This window comes from Octodon degus, unplaced genomic scaffold (genome assembly GCF_000260255.1).
Source record: "Octodon degus isolate 3935 unplaced genomic scaffold, OctDeg1.0 scaffold00272, whole genome shotgun sequence".
NCBI classification, from domain to species: domain Eukaryota; kingdom Metazoa; phylum Chordata; class Mammalia; order Rodentia; family Octodontidae; genus Octodon; species Octodon degus.
In genome coordinates, this window is record NW_004524848.1 from 423,198 (window position 1) to 440,155 (window position 16,958).

The 16,958-nt window shown below is 35.9% G+C and overlaps 1 pseudogene; it reads left to right on the forward strand.

Annotated features, from left to right (window-relative positions):
• LOC101569201 overlaps positions 1 to 15,353 on the forward strand; it is a 54,871-nt pseudogene extending 39,518 nt beyond the window's left edge.
• Positions 15,354 to 16,958: the final 1,605 nt, after the last annotated feature.

Consider the following 16,958-nt stretch of genomic DNA (forward strand, 5'->3'; position numbering starts at 1 on the left):
AGAAGGAGAAGGAGAAGGAGAAGAAGAAAGTATTTAACTTACTGGTATATATGAGCTCTGGGGCACTGTGGCCAACATCCAACAAAAATCAGTGTTCAGAATTACTATAGATAAGTACAAAGGGGACCTAAGAGTCTTCACTAAAATCAGAGTTCTCAGTTTCGCTGAAAGGCTATTCATGAGTGGTTCCTGGGTTTGTCAATATCCAGCTGATATTTGATGCCACTATCATCACTGAATTTGCTACAATAGACAATGTTGAAAGGTAGGGGGAAACAATTGGTTTTCTCTTTATGCCGATATCTGCATTGCCTGGGTCATCATTTTCAAACTACAGCCCAAAAAACAAAAACAAGAACAAAAAACAAACAAAAACATAAAAAGCAACAAAATTCCTCCAAAAACTCCTAACTTCCCCAAAATTTGTACAGGAGGCAGTGAGGAGGAGGAAATCATAAACAATATAGTAAATATGTCTGAAAGGATATCTGTAGAGTAAAATAGGTCTACAAGGTGGTTGAAAAATTTAAAGATGATAACTTGTCACATGCTGACCTTGATAAATAACATGATCAGCAAGTTTAGAGAAGACATTAACAACAGCTAGTGTAGCTAACAAAAGGAACATAAAATGCAAATGGCCATCATAGAAAACAGTGAAAGTTCATTAAAAAGCTTGATAGGAAGCCAGCAGATTAAAAATATGACTGAAAGTACAGGTAGCAGAAGTAACTAATATGAAGACAGAATGTCAGATCTAGAATAAGAACTGAGGTCAAAGAATCAATGAGAGATACTGGTCTTAGTTACTCTTCTCATTGCTGGGATAAATACCTGACACTCAAAATGAGGGAAGGAAAGGTTTATTTAGCTCACAGTTACTGGAGGTTTCATAGTTTAAAACAGCCTGTATTACATAGCAAGACTTCACAGCCTTATTGCTCAGGAGAGAAGGTCAGTGCCTGTCTTCTGTAAACATCTCCTTTCTGCCTGAGGCAGCCTCAATCACAGAAACCACCACAAAGCTCTGGGGGGTCTGGAGGAGAGACTGGGGGGCCGCCATGTCCAGGATGACCCTCTCCACACTTCAGAGAGACCCCGGCCTGTGGTGGGAGGAGACAAAGTGCATGCTGCCAGTTTAACCTTTCACGCTTCTCTGGCCCCACCCCTTGAGCACTGCTCTGTCCTCCGGCCCTGCCTCTCAAGCCACTTGCTACTCCTCCAGCCAGGTCTGCCCCATGTCTTACATGAGGCTTTGGGGGGACAACTAGACACAAACCATAACATTACCTAAAAACAAAAGGACATATGAAAAATTGATCTAATTATTACTAGAAGAAATAAGGAGGATTAACATGAGTGTAATTGGAATCAGCAAAATGTCAGAAGACAGAACAAAGGGCGTAAAAAGCCTGTTTACATTAATAATAGCAGAAAGCTTTCCAGACGTGAATAAGGAACTTAACATACAAATAAGTGAAGTTATTATGGTTTGTGTCTAGTTGTCCCCTCAAAGCCTCACGTAGTCATGGGATAGCTTACGGAATTTGTGATTGATTCAGGATCCAAAGCTAGGATTATGAGTTTGAGTATTGCTGGGATTATGGGTGCGAGTGCTACACCTAGCCCAGGGCAGATAGCCTGAATGAAACATAAGGGAGACAGACTTGCTTTCTCTTGTTGTTGTTGCTGCTCCTCCTCCCTTTTCTCCCTGCTTTTTGTCCCTGCCCTGAACCATGAATGGCTGCTCTGTGCAGCTGAATATGGCCTGAAACCTCCACAAACCATGAGTTAAATAAACCTTTCCTTCCTTCATTTGAGGTATCAGGTATTTTGTCTCATCAATGAGAGAACAGTAACTAAGACAGAATTATATAGGACCCTTAAAAGCATGATCAGGAAAAAACCTTGCCACATCACATTATAATTAAAATACCAGAAATACAACAGAAAAACAGAATTGAAAAGGCTACTATAGAAAAGCAACAAATCACCTATGTAGGAAAGCCTATCAGAATTACAACTCATCTCAACACAACTGTAAAGACAAGAAGAACACAAAATGCAGTGCTTCAAGCTCTAAAAGAAAACAACTTCCAACCCAGACTGTTATATCCTGCAAAACTATCTTTCAAAATTGATGGAGAAAAAATATGCCTCCATGATAAAGAAAACCTAAAGAAATTAATGGTCTCCAAACTGACACTTCAAAAAATTCTCAAGGACGTCCAACAAGAAAAAGAAGGAAGCTAAAAATGTCAAAAAGTCCAATAAAATGCTTATATTGAATAGGGATAGTAATTAGGTCAAAGGGAAAGAAAACAAAAGAGTAGCAGGAAATTAATGCAATGACAAGAATAAGTCAATGTTTATCAATTATAACTATCAATGTTAATGGAATGAACTTGGCAATCAAAAGGCATAGCATATCAGAATGAACCAATAAACAAAATTCCATGAAAGGCTGAATACAAGAATCATATTTAACACAAAATCATATTTAACACATAGACTAAAAATCAAATGTTACAAAATATTGCACACATGGGAATCTAAAAACAAGCAACAGTAGCTATCCTATTTTCAGACAAAGTAGATTTCAAGCCAAGTCCGATTTTAAAAATCAAGAAAAGCATCATGCATTGGTTAACAGAACTATGCTACAGGAAGAAATAACAATTACAAATATATATGCACCAAACCACATTGTACTCAACTTTATAAACAAACTCCAATGGACATAAAAGATCATAAATCAATACATTATACTGGAGGGCACCAATACACTACTAGCACAAATAGATAAACCAAATAAAAATTTTAATAAATATCAAAGTTGAATCAAACTTTCAAACAAGTGGACTTAATGAAAATATACAGAGCGCTCCACCTAATAGAATTAGAACACATACTCTTTGGTCACATAAAAAAAAACTTTCTCCAAAGTAAATCAAATACTAATTAATAAAGCATGCCTAAGTAACTACAAAATAATTATAATTTTACCATGCATGCTATCAGACCACATTGCAGTGAAAATAGAAATCAATAGAAAAAAAACCCACAGAAACTATGGAAATTAAACAACACACTATTGAATGATCACTGGATCATGGAGGCAAAGAAGAAATAAGACAGTTCTTAGAATTAAATGATAATGCCAGTATAACATATCTGAACTTATATGACACAATGTAAGCAACTGCTACAAGGGAATTTTATAGTGGAGAATATCCACATCAGAAAAATAGAATAGTCCTGGGTCTGTAGCTCAGTAGTAGAGTGCTTGCCTAGCCTGCACAAGGCCCTGAGTTCAATCCCCAGTACCACAAGAAAAGAAAAGAAAAGAAAAGAAAAGAAAAGAAAAGAAAAGAAAAGAAGTCTAAATAAATCATCTAATCATGTATCTCTAGGTCTTAGAACAACTGAACAAACCAAACCCAGAGCTTGTACAAAGAAAGAAATTATAAAGATCAGGGGAGAAATTAAGGAAGTAGAGACTATAAAATAATCTCAATGTATAAAGAACAAAGAACCAAGACTGGTTCTTTGAAAGAATAAATAAAATAAACAAAACCTTAACTAATCCAAAACCAGGCAAGGAGCCAACCAATAAAGAAAACTATAAGCCAATTTCTATAATGAACATAGATGCAAAAATCTTTAATATCTCTGGCACCACATGCCATACCAGCACCACCCCACAGGTTTGCTGACCTGGCGATGGAGTCCAGGCATGGTGGCACATGCCTGTAATCACAGCACTAGGGAGGCTGAAAACAGGAGGATCACTACAAGTCCAAGCTGCATAGTGAGGCCCTGCAAACACACACACACACACACACACACACACACACACACACACACACACACAAACCTGAAAAAATCTTTTAACAATATACAGTGGTACATTGATTGAAGAACTTAATTTCTTCCATTATTCTTGTTGTAAATCAAATCAAATTCAATGTTTAGGTTCAATATTGACATTGTGAGGAAATCTGATTTGATTTGGGACCAATTTGGCTTGTAACCAGAATTGCAGAAAGAATTAAATCTATGAATCAAGATACCACTCTATTGGTTAACAGAATGCAACAAATCAGATATCATGACCAAGTAGATTTCATCACAAGGATTCAAGGATGATTCTATATAAAAAAATCAATAAGTGCAATTCATCACATAAACAGAAGCAAAGACAAAAACAATGTGATCATTTCAGTAAACACAAACAAAAAGCCTTTGAAAAAAATCCAACATTCATTCATGATAAAAACCCCAAAGAAAATAGATATAGAAGAACTTTATCTCAAACTGATAAAAAGCCACTTATGATCAACTTACTGCCAATATCATATTAAATAGGAAAAACTGAAAACCTTTCACCTTAGATCAGGAACAAGACAAAGGTGTCTGTTAATGTGTACTCCTGCTCAACACAGTCCTCAAAAAATTAGCCAGAATAATCAGGCAATAGAAAGAAATAGAAGAGATATGAATAGAAAAAGCCAAATTATTATTACTGGCAGATGACACAATCCTTACTTATAATACTCCCAAAATCCCTCCCACAGTCTCCTAGAACTCAGCTGAAATCAGCAGTGTAGTAGGCTAAAAGTAAGCACACAAGAGTCAATAGCATTACTGTATACTAATAATGAACTCACTGAAGAAGCTATTATGAAAGTAATACCATTCACAATACTATCAAAAAATGAACACTTAGATATTAATCTAACTAAGGAAGTGAAAGACCTCCTCAGTGAAAATTAAATCAGACTAAAAAAGGAAATTGAAGAGAACATCAAAAGCTAGGAAAGGGGGCCAGGGAGATGTCTCAGTAGAATAACTGCTTGCCTGGCAAAAACAAGGGTGTGAGTTCAAATCCCTGGTTCTGCCAAAAAAAAAAAAAAAAGAAACAAAAGCTAGGAAAGTATCCCTGCTCTTGGTTAGACAGAACCAACATAATCAAAATGGCTATACTTACAAAACTGAAACATGGATTTAATGCAATCTCAATTGAAATGCCAAGATCATTTCTCACAGAACTAGAGAAAACAATCATAAAATTTATGTGGCATTAGAAGAGACCCAGAATAACAAAAGCAATCCTGGGCAATAAAAGCAAAGCAGGCGGTACTACAATCCCAGAATTCAAGTTATATTGTAAAGCTATGGTGATTAAAACAGCATGATCCTGGCACAAAACTAGGCATATGAATCAATAGAACAAAATAGAAGGAGCAGCAACAACACCAGGCACATATAGCTATTTGATTTTTGAAAAAAGAGCCAAAACCATATATTAAAGGAAGATAACCTCTCTAGTAATTGGTGCTGAAATCTCACAATGTACTAAGTTAAAATTAAAATGAATCAAAGACCAAAATGTTAAAACAGAAGACACTTAGCCTACTAGAAGACAAAATAAGCACAACTCTTGAAGACATAGACAGACAGAAATAAAGACATTCTGAACAGACCTCCAAAGTCACAAGAAATAATATCAAGAATTGGCAAATGAGATCATATCATAATTAAAAACTTCTGCTCAGCAATAGAAATAGAGAGAGAAGAGATAATCTACAGACAGGAAAAATTTTTGCCTGCTATTCTTCAGTTGGAGGACTACATTAAGAATATAAAAGGAACTCAAAAATAGTTTAACCACCCAAATAAAAGCCCTAATCAAAAAATGGGTAACCATAAAGAATAGATACTTCTCAAAGATGCAAATGGTCAATAAATACAGTGGGACCTCAGTCTACAGATTTAATTTTTCCCATTCTGGTCACAAACTCAACCAAACGAGAAACAAATTAAATCTAATAGTTAAGTTCAATGTTGACCTTGTGAGGAGTGTGACCTTGCGATTCAGCTCCTGTCCAGTTCAGTTTGTGACCAGAAATCATGGAGAGAATTGAATTTGTGAACCAAATGCCACTGTATATTAAAAAAAAAAATCCTTGTCACTGCTGGCCATCAGAAAAATGCAAATCAAAATTATGCTGAGACGGGACCGGAGAGATGGCTCAGTGGAATAAGTGCTTCTGTGGCAAGTGCAAGGGCCTGAGTTCAATCCCTGGTTCCGAAAAAAAAAATTATGCTGAGATACCATCTACCTCAGAAGAATGGCTACCATCAAAAATCAAGATTGTTGAGAATGGGGCAAGGAGTCTCTGTTACATTGTTGGTGGGCATGTAAACTACTAGAACCACTATGGAAATCAGTATGAAGTTTCCTGAAAAATATAAAATAAAGAACTTCATTTGATTCATCTATCTCCCTTTTGGGTATGGTCCCAAAAGAGTTAAAATCATCGTTACTGCAAAACCTGAAAACTTGTGTTTTTTAGCTGCCATGAAGAAAGATAAACGTCAGGCACCTGTAAGTAAATGGATACAACTTGAGTATATAATGTTAAGTGATATAAGTCAGACATACAAGCTCAAACATAATTTCCCCCCAGAATGCCAGGAAATACCAATTATTTATTATTATTATTATTATTATTATTATTATTATTATTTTCCCCCTCTATTTCCTAGTGTATTCTAGATTAGCTCCTACTGCCATAGCAAAATGTGGTAGACTGGGAGACTTAAACAACAGCGTGTATTCCAGAACAACAGTTCTGGAAGCTGACAAGTCTAAGATCAAGATACCAGCAAGAAAGGCTTCATCCTGATCCTCTTCTCTTGGCTTTTTATAGGAAAGCTGCTGAATTGCTATGTGTTCAAATGACTTCTTCTTTCTGTATGCTCAGAAAGAGAGTTGCTATGATGTCTTGTCTTATAAAGGTACTAATCCTACCATAAGGGACTCATCCTCGTGACCTTGTCTAAAAGTACTTTTTAAGAGCCTCGTCTCCCAAACACTAGGGATTAGCTTCAATATATGAATTCAAGAGAATGGAAAAAATTAGTCTGTAATGATTATCCCCCAATACACAAAACCATTTTCTTTGATAGCATTAATTTCCTGTAGTTAAAATCAAAGCTAGATTTACTAAATGACTAGAAATACAAAGTAAATGCCATATATGCCAAAACCGTGGATGAATGGAATGCTAAGCCATGGATATTTTGTCCAAAGACATTCAAAAAAGATAGATATAAGGGCCAGGGAGATGGCTCAGTGGAATAAGCGCTTCCCTGGCAAGTGCAAGGGCCTGAGTTCAATCCCCAGTTCCGAGAGAGAGAGAGAGAGAGAGAGAGAGAGAGAGAGAGAGAGAGAGAGAGAGAGAGAGATCTTCACCTGACCCCTCTCATCTATCTACAAGTAAACTGTCTCACTTTTCTAGGGTTCGTCTGGCTGCGAGAGCCCAATTCTGCCCCACTTATCTCACCCCTCATATGCCTCCCACATTCTTCTGGAAGACAAACTCAAACATGTTTCCCCATAAAGTACAGTTGCAAGTGAGTCCAGTGCCCAAAGCAATAAAGATGTCTTGAATCTTAGTCTCAGCCATAGTATTCCATCATTTCCACCGTATGTCAGATTGAAGAGGGGGAGAAATAGACTGCCTTTTCGTAGAGAGATGAAGGATTATTCAGCCATTTTCCAATATACTACACCAAACATCATCTGGCCAACTTTTTCTATCTCCTTTTTAAATTAAAAAATGTGCATTTTAATTAGAAATTATGTGATCTTTAAATATGGTAGGGGGAAGTATTATACAATTCATAAATTAACCTTTGGGTATTTAGTCCAAGTTTGTGAAAATGAAATGAATCATGATGTTTATACTAAGAAAAGATTTTTCATCATGAGGATCTTAGGTTTTATGGAGATAGGGGCTGCTTAAAAAGTATGTTTAGGCAACCTCTGAAAATAACGTAGTTTCTTTTTGTTCAGGTTTGAGTTGAGAAAATTTATTCAAACAGAAACTTTTTTATATTGCATGTAAAAGAGCATATCACTAAATGGCTGAAAAGTGTCAAAATCTACTTTAGGAACATGTATTATCTTCTAACTGTCTTACTGTTTACAGCTTGATCCAGATGTGGTCAGAAACGATGAAATCTGATTTTGGAAATTAATAATGTTCTGCCCCCTTGTGGACTCTGCCTGTCAACACTGTTGGTTTGCTTGTATCTCCGTAGAATATTAATCAGGGAAAAAAAGCACTGTAGTGAAGGGAGACATTTTGTCCTCACAAAAAAACAGGGTTTCTTCGTCCTTACTGTGCTCACGGAACTCCAGAAACTTCTGCACCTCTTTCCACAATAATGTTTTTTAATTGCACAAAATAAGATATTAAGATTAAGAATCAAAGTACACATACTGAAATACAGTTATACAGAGATTTAAAGCAATAAATGTGTTAGACTACAATGTTACAAGGTCTGGGGGTCAGTCTTATAATTATTATGATTTTGAAATTATAAAAGTATTATGATTTTGTTAAATAGTTAACAAATTAGCTAAGTTGTGTAGAATCTAGTCAAAAGTTTGTGTGAAGAGAGAGCCTCTCACTCTGTACCCTATCAATAGCCTTCATGTCGTACCAGTAGCCAGGTCTTGGCACCATGACCTTTGACATCTCAGGCTGTTCATTACATATTTTATACCCAATATCCCCTGAGTTATAGCAATTACCATTGTTAGTCCACCATTCTCTTAAAAATCATGCAGTGAGACCTATTAAAACCACAATACCCAGTATGTAGCACTGGAACAGTTTTCAGGGCTATGTATACACAAGGGCATGCTACAGAATATTGATGGAACATACTACTTCAAGGTCAGAGGCATTCTAAAATTCACTTTGCAGACATCAAGAAAGATGGAGCTCTATATTTCACGTTACCACTGCACATTCTAAAAAAGTAGTTTTAATAACTCAACCATCATTTCTTCCTCCATGCTTCCAGACTGAGTTAATGATTTCTTTGTTTCCTCTGTTAACAGTAGGGTAATTCTTTAAAACATCAATACTTTTTAGAATAGCTGGGTATTTATCCAATGCATCTATAAGACTGTAATCATTTTAATGTCAGAAATCACATTTTATTCAACTTTGCCTAATGAGTGACAAGTATTTTAATGAATTTTGTTAAACTTTTATTGATTAATTTTGTTATTTTATGCTTTAACTATACCATGCTGGGGAACATTAACTCACCACTACTTCTATATACTACTGGGTACCTGAATTAACACTGAATGCCTGTTGAGGGAGGCTGAGGCAGGAGGATCATTGTGAGTTCAAGACCAGCCTGGGCTATCTTTTGAGTTCAAGATAAGCCTGATCTAAATAGTGAGACCCTGTCTCAGAAAGAAAAAAGAAGTGCATTAAACAATGGAAATGGTTCTTTAAATCAATGCTGTTCTGTAAGACTTCCTATTATGCATTTAAATGTGGTTAGTGAGATAAAGGAAATTAATCCCTAATAATGCTATTTTAGCCAATTGTAAAACAAATAGTCTAATGTGGTTTTAAAGTGTTGTATCAGTCAGCACAGCTCTGGTTGTTTGTCCTTATAGAGACATTTCTACAGGGGTAATCTGTATTTTGACTAAGTCTTTTTAAAATGCCACAGACAAGCTTTCTCCACTTCTCTTAAAGTCAGTTTTCTTCAGTCTGAAAAAACTAATATCTTGACCAAAAATAGATATTAATTAAGCTTTTCCCTTAAAAAACTGTCTTGGAGTATAGCACCATCACTGAATATCTAATTGTTATTCATGACTTTTAAGGTTACCCTTCACTTATTTATATGTCCTGTTCTAATCTTCAAAATATTTTAGAATTAACTTAAGATTGTGATCAAACGGGATAAAAGATAAGCCTATGAGACCAATGAGACCTATATTATAAACTCATAAAACTTTTTCAAGAAAATGTACAATTCTTAGTATGGAGACATTTTATGCAGTACATTATTTTTACTGTAAGGTGAATATATTATTGTAAAATAAATAATCTTTGCTTCAATTCCCCTTGAAAATTTTAAGATTACAGATCTATTATATGAAAAGAAGTATGCACAGCTTACTAAACACATGGTATCAATTTGTCTATGAACACAAATAATGGGCTCTTAAATCAATGTCAGTCTGTTGTGGTTGTCTCTTGGGGAGCCATGTAAGAGGGTCATTTCTCTTTTCCTTAAAAATAAGCAACAGAAAAAAAAGTCTCTGTAGATATGTTTAATTCATTCAGGGTAGTCAATGTCTTTAGCAGTCCTCAGACAATATACTTACCTGCAGTAAAACTCAAAGGTCACACCTGATAAATTTCATAAGAGAAGTGTAAAATGCAAGGTGTAACTTAAGCTTTATCCTGTATGTGTTATCTACTTGTATTTATCAAGGACTCCCACAGACACATAGCATACTATATATAAGTTTTTAAGAAGACTGTAGAGAATTGATTTCATCCAATTCCTCAAAAGAATTAACTAACTAGCCTTGCCTTGCTTCAATGAAAAATCTTGCATTAGCTAAACAATTAATCTAGTAACTATAGATTTTTTTAGAAAAAAATGTGATACATTTTTCAACAGCATCAAGTAAGTTTCCACTACAAATGTGAAAATATATCAATAAGATTCAAAGAAATTATCGGATAAAAATATAGAAAAAGGCTGAGAAGATAGCTCAGCAGCTTAAGTACCTGCCTGTTAAGTGTACGGTCATGAGTTCAATCTCTGGTACAAAGAGAAAAAGAAAAGAAAAAAAATTAAATTTTATCTTTACATAATAGTCATGAGTTTTGTTCCTGGGGTACTTTTTTGAGAAGTAGCCTAACATAACTGTCTTGAGAGACCTGGGCTCAAGCCCTAGGACTGTTACTGACTGAAATCCTTGAGTAAGTCTTGTGCCGCAGTATCTCCATCTGTAAATATGGAACATGATCATTAATTTTTACGTGAAAAGCATTTATAATATTAGATTCTAAACATAACATACTTAACTAGTCTCATGAAAGGCAAGATTAGCTAATACTAAGGCAACTTTTTCTGAAATTCTTAAGTTAGTTCTCTTCTTTAGTTTGTTTCTCAAAATATGGATATTGATACATGTAATCTTAAACAGTAGCTTTTATACTTTTTCAGTCATATAGGAAGATAAATCAATGCAATTGCAAGTTTATGGAAATAACAAAAGATAAGACATTTTAAGTATGAGTCAAACTAAAATTCTACTCATTGCTATGTAAGTAAGAATACAGGCTGAAATAATTATGAATAGTAAAATCAGTGGCAAAAGTATTTTCTTCATTAAAATTTGAAATTTTTTATTGTTGCTTGCTTTATCAGAGAACAAAAAGAGGAAACAAGAACTGAATCCTAATCCAGAATTCTAGCAAAAGATGAACCGCAGGCAGGAGAACTGGTGATGACAGCTAGAAAGAAGAAAAGGGAGCAGACCAATCTCCAGGGCCTGTAGGAAGAAAGGCTTGCATTGAAAGCTGGCCCCACATAAAGAAGGTGACCCCAGTGCTTCACCAGCAGGAGGGCTCACATGTTACCTAGGGCAGGGAGGAGGGAAGATGCTCCATCAGGATTCTGTCAATCTCATGATTCTATAATAATGGAAATACTCACTGGAATTAGTAGGTCACATCCGAATTTTAGCTCAACACTTTGCTAGTACTGCAATGTTAAGTCAGTTATTTAAATTCTCAAAGCTTTATTTTCATTAGCATAAAATGACAACAGTATTTGTAATTTCTTATAGTTTATTACATTAAGATGACATCATCTATAAAGTGATTTCTGAGGGACCAGGGAGATGGCTCAGTGGAATAAGCACTTCCTTGGCAAGTGCAAGGGCCTGAGTTTGATCCCTGGTTCCCCCCAAAAAATAAAAATAAAAATAAAAAATAAAGTGATTTCTGGCAGAACATAATTTTTTATTTATACTAGACAAATAATAGTTGTATGTGTTTATAGGGTACAATGTGATGTTTTGATATTTTGATATGTATATTCCTTATGAAAGATTAAATCAAAATAAATAACATATCCAGCCTCTCATATACTTCTCTTTCATCTCTTGTTGGTGGCATGAACATTTAAAATGTACTCTTTTGGTGATATTTTATATCACATTATTATTAATATGTTGTGTAATAGATAACTCTAAAACTTATTCCTCTTGTCTAACTGAAACTACTCATATCCCATTACTTGAAGCAAATGTTATTTGAAGATAAAGAGAGATCTCTAAATAACTGTAGCTAAGTTTCAGTTAAACCATGCACACTACAAAGAATCTGCTGTGAAATGACTAATTGCCTCAGACAAAGTCATTTATTAAAGAGGTTATGATTTTATCTTTTCTGAATCGTGGTAGTTTTTCTTAGATTGTTTTATTTTGGTTTGTCAACATTTCTCATGACCTCCTCACCCCGTCTTTCCAAACTCAGCTATAGTCAGATACAAGGATGTAGGAAAAATGTCCAAGTGCTCTGAAGCTCAGGAATAGCCTCTGCTGCATGCCTCATTTAGAAATATCCCTCTGCCTTAACCATTCAGCTGCTGTAAAAAAGACTTTGGCCTCATCAAGGCAGTATAGACTTCACAGGCTCTGGCTTAGTAACAAGAATAGATAAGCTGTATATGACAACCTTCTATGTAAATACTAATAGTAAGTTTGTAAACAAGTTCAAGATAAGTGGCAAGTAAGCATTTTCCCCAAAGTCATTTGTCATTTACTCTTTAAAAGGCTGCTGTGCTGTAGGCTTTGAAGAAGATACAAAAAAGGACTAGAAAGCCTAATGTTTTAGATGCTATTTAAACATATCATACTACTATGTTACACAATGGAAGATTATAATAAGTACAACATTTAGACTGTGCATCAAAAGACTAAGCTAATCTTTTGGCCTCTTTCCTCTGAGGAAACATTGGTTGAACTCCCTGAAGTGTTAATTCCTGCTAAATCAACCAGTGTGTGGTTCTGCAGAAAAAGAGCCAGACTGTTTAATTTACAAGAACATTTGTCCCCAAGTATATAAAAGTAGGTTGTTTGGATGATAACAGTAATAGTTTGAGTAAAAGATAATAACAAAGATAGTCTTTGAAAAAATATATAAGTAAGAAAACAAACAAGGAAAAAGGCTCAGGCTCATCTACCTGCTTTTCACTCACTGATCAAAAATGATTTCATTAATTCATTTTCATCTAGAAATAAAGTATTTATTTTTTCAAATCCATGAAGCATAATCCTCAAGGGAAAAAATGAATGATTAGTTGTAACCTTCTCTATCTCTAGTCATCTAAAAGTGGATAACCTTAAGGGTTTTTTTTAGTTTTTTTTTTTTTTTTTTTACTTTACAAAGGTGCAAAAGTCATATACGCATCCATTTATACAAATCATAGTTAGATACACATTAACCTGAGGAACTTCACAAGACGGTGGAGTTCAAAGAAATAACCAAAGCAAAATGTTTTGTTTCATTTTTCAATTTTTTAGACAAAGAACAATAAAACTGGAAAGAAACTAAGACAAATGGATCTCTCAACTAAGATAGTAAACTCTCAGGATATCACTAAAAGATACACTGGGGGGCAAGTGTGGAAACTAGTGGAAGGACAACTTCAAAGATTTGTTTGTTCAGGTTTACTGCAATCACAATTTCTTCTCTGATCATCCAGGCTATTTTCAAGCATTGCTGAAGGACATTCTTCCCCCCGAGAAAAAAAGCTTTATAGTAGCTGTGACTGAGGAAATGCAGGCCAAATGGCCCTCTTTGTAGTTAGAATTCCTCACGTGATTTCAGTGTGAAATCATTAATGCCCTCATTCAGTATGCTCTGAGTGGTGTGTCCTTTGGCCCTACACAGGCAGCAGTAACACTGGAAGCAAAGTGAGAAAACTCGGTAATGAATCTCCGAGAAGGTTCTGGATGTTACCAGAATCAAATGTTATCAGATACCATTTGAACTAGAGCAAATCCAAGTCACCAAACTGGTCATATTTCAATAAGTATACATAAGATATATTAGTAGAGAAACCCTATTTTAAGCCTACAAGTACTGTCTGAATTGTTTTCTATAGAAAATACTTAACATTATACTATGTAGATTTCTTTCCACAGATCATTATATTTTATTACATTATTTACTCTGTAACAATCAGGTGTCAAGAAAATATCATAAAATAAAACTGACTCTTGTGGCTTTAATAATACCCAGTTCAGTCAGTTATTATCTTCTTAAGCAAAGTAGCTTCATAGCCTGATCCCAAAACAATCCAGTTTTATTTTATATCAGGAAAAACGTTTCTGTTTCATTCATATTAAATATATTAATCATGTTGGTCTAGACTTCCTTGGCATACAAACCACTGAATAAATAAAAATATTTTTAAAAAACATAACTTTGGTCCTCAGACAATGTTTTTGTCAACTAAAAACATAAAAAATAGCTTATAAAAATATGGTGTCGGGCCAGCTAAATAGCTCAGCAGATTAAAGCACCTGCAAGCAGGCACAGGGGCCAAGGGTTCAACCCTGGGCCTGCTGTGCTGGCCCTGCCCCAGGGGCACACTGAGATGGCAGTTGAGATTGAGCATGGTGGTGCACACCTGTAATCCCAGCACTTGGGAGGCTGTAAACAGAAGAATCACTATGAGTCCGTTCTAGTAGTGAGAACCTGAACATTCTGTAGACCCTTCCCTAAAGTATAGGGGAAAAAATATGGTCTGATAGTTGACTTTGATGTCATTTGAGGTTTGGAGTTTTTCATTTTCTTCTACAGCTGACAGCAGATATAGTCTAATATATCAAATATATCCTACAGCAGTTTAGGAGGGGGCAAAGGAAAAAGAGAAAGTATTATTTTGGTTTAAGTGACAAAATTAATTAATGATCACAGTACTACTGCTGGCAGTATAGCATTCTCAGATAAATAGTTTCAGAATAGATTGTCAGTATAAAAAATAGCTTCCATGAATGTGAGTAAGTCCAGAGCATTGTAAGGTTGAAATAGAACTAGACACTTTTTAAAAAGTAGTTTTAATAACTAAGTACCTCTCTAGGTTTCAGGCTAGAAAACAGTAGATCCGTGCGATGTTGAGTTTTGAGAAAAGCTTTTACCTAGATGTCCAGAAACTCTGTGAATTAGTCCAGTGTCATTCTAAATTTCTACTTAATGAGTCAGTAACAAGTGTAAAATATTCTTCTTTCCTCTTTATTCTTCATTTACTGCCCCTAAAATTGTGTCTTCCTCAAGAACTGTGAACTGACTTTTAGAAACAGTAACGAGATATTTATCGGTTGGCCTCTACGATCATATTGTCAGGCATACGAATTACAAGGAATGGTGGTGAAGAGTGACAAATCCTGTCCTGCAGTGTGTGGCCTGAAGATTATTCCACCTCCTGAAGCCTGAGTTTATTCATCATTAAAGTGAAGGCAATAATAATACCTACCTTACCAAATTACTGCGAGGATCAGATAAGCTTTGTAAGGAATCTGAATTAACTAACGCTAAAGTTCTTATACAATACATTACCATTTAATATTGCTTTATCTCCAATTACATGTGTAAGGATACAAAGAATGATTCGTTTTTGTTATCAGACATGTATTTGACAATCAAAATAACACTTCCTAAAAATCTTTCTAGATCTACAAAGTAGAAAGGGCAGAGTAAAAAGAATGTGCTGTCCAAAAACCTGTAGCAGTAGCTACCCATGTCTTAGTTATTTTCAACACTGAGACAATATATCCAACACCCAAAGTTAAAGTAGGAGAGGTTTATTTTGGTTCACAGTTTGTAGAGCTTTCAGCTCATAGCTCCTTGGCTCTGAGGTAGGGTGGCCTGGCAGAGGAGCACAGCAGACAAGGGAGCAGCTCGTGTTGGACAGATGACAGCAAAGCAGCAAAGTAGTGCAGAAGCAATCAACAACTGGTGACAGAAGAACTGATGATAAGACCAGACTTCAAGTAGACTGACTCCCACGTAGGATGTTCTTAAATTATATGCTCTGCTCCTCTCCTAACCCTCATCTTGAGTCCCATTTCTAGAAATTTGGAATGTCTGCAATATCTAATGCTCAATTTTTAATCCCCCTTTGATTGGTCCCGTACTTGTAAACAATTTTTGTCTTGATAATCTGGTAAAATTTCTGTAATCATGCCTTTTAACTCTGTGTTCAATGGGGCTGTCTCAAAGATTAAGTCATGCTAAGGGGCACATAGAAAGTAACACACAAGGGGGACCTGTCTTGTCTAATCCAGGCACACAGAGTGAATGAGGCCCTCTTTTGCACCCTTGGGACCCCCAACAGCACCACTCTGCAGCACCCCCCATGCCCGCCAAGTGAGTGAGAACTTCTGCCCCATTCTCGGGACACCCAGATCCAGGCCTAGCACAGGCATGGGAGAGTTTTCCCACTCCCCTTTGTCCCCCTCAGGCTCAGCTCAGGCCTGGCATACACACCTGGAGTGAAACTCTGCAGCTGTAGTCCCTGCAGAGAGAGTAGGGGACAGAACCACCCAGCTAGTCCAGGAGCAGAACATCTTGCCAGAGGGGCACAACAGGTTCATTCCCAAGGGCTGCAGCAAGAAGGAGATGAACACAGCAGCCAGACCCAAGCCAGGCACAACAGGATAAATTCAAACTTTGTAGATCTGCACCTGAATTTCAGTAGATTCTAAGGTTATAACTGCACAAAAGCTCTACAACAAAGGTCAGAAGATAGTGCTATACAAAATGACAAGGAGAAGGAGCAAAATGTAATCTCAGACCCCAGGCCCACCCATAATAAACACAGAGGACACTAGCACAGAACAAACTGGGAATCACAGAACTGAAATCAATGAATCAAGAGCATCTAAAATAAAGAAACAATTGCAGAAAGATATAGAGGAACTCAGATCATAAATAAAAAGGAAATCTCTGAATTAATAGCATCTGAAGTAAAGAATCAAATGCAGAGACATATGGAGGAAACCCAATGCCCACACAGAACAAGTGCAGAGGACACTAGCT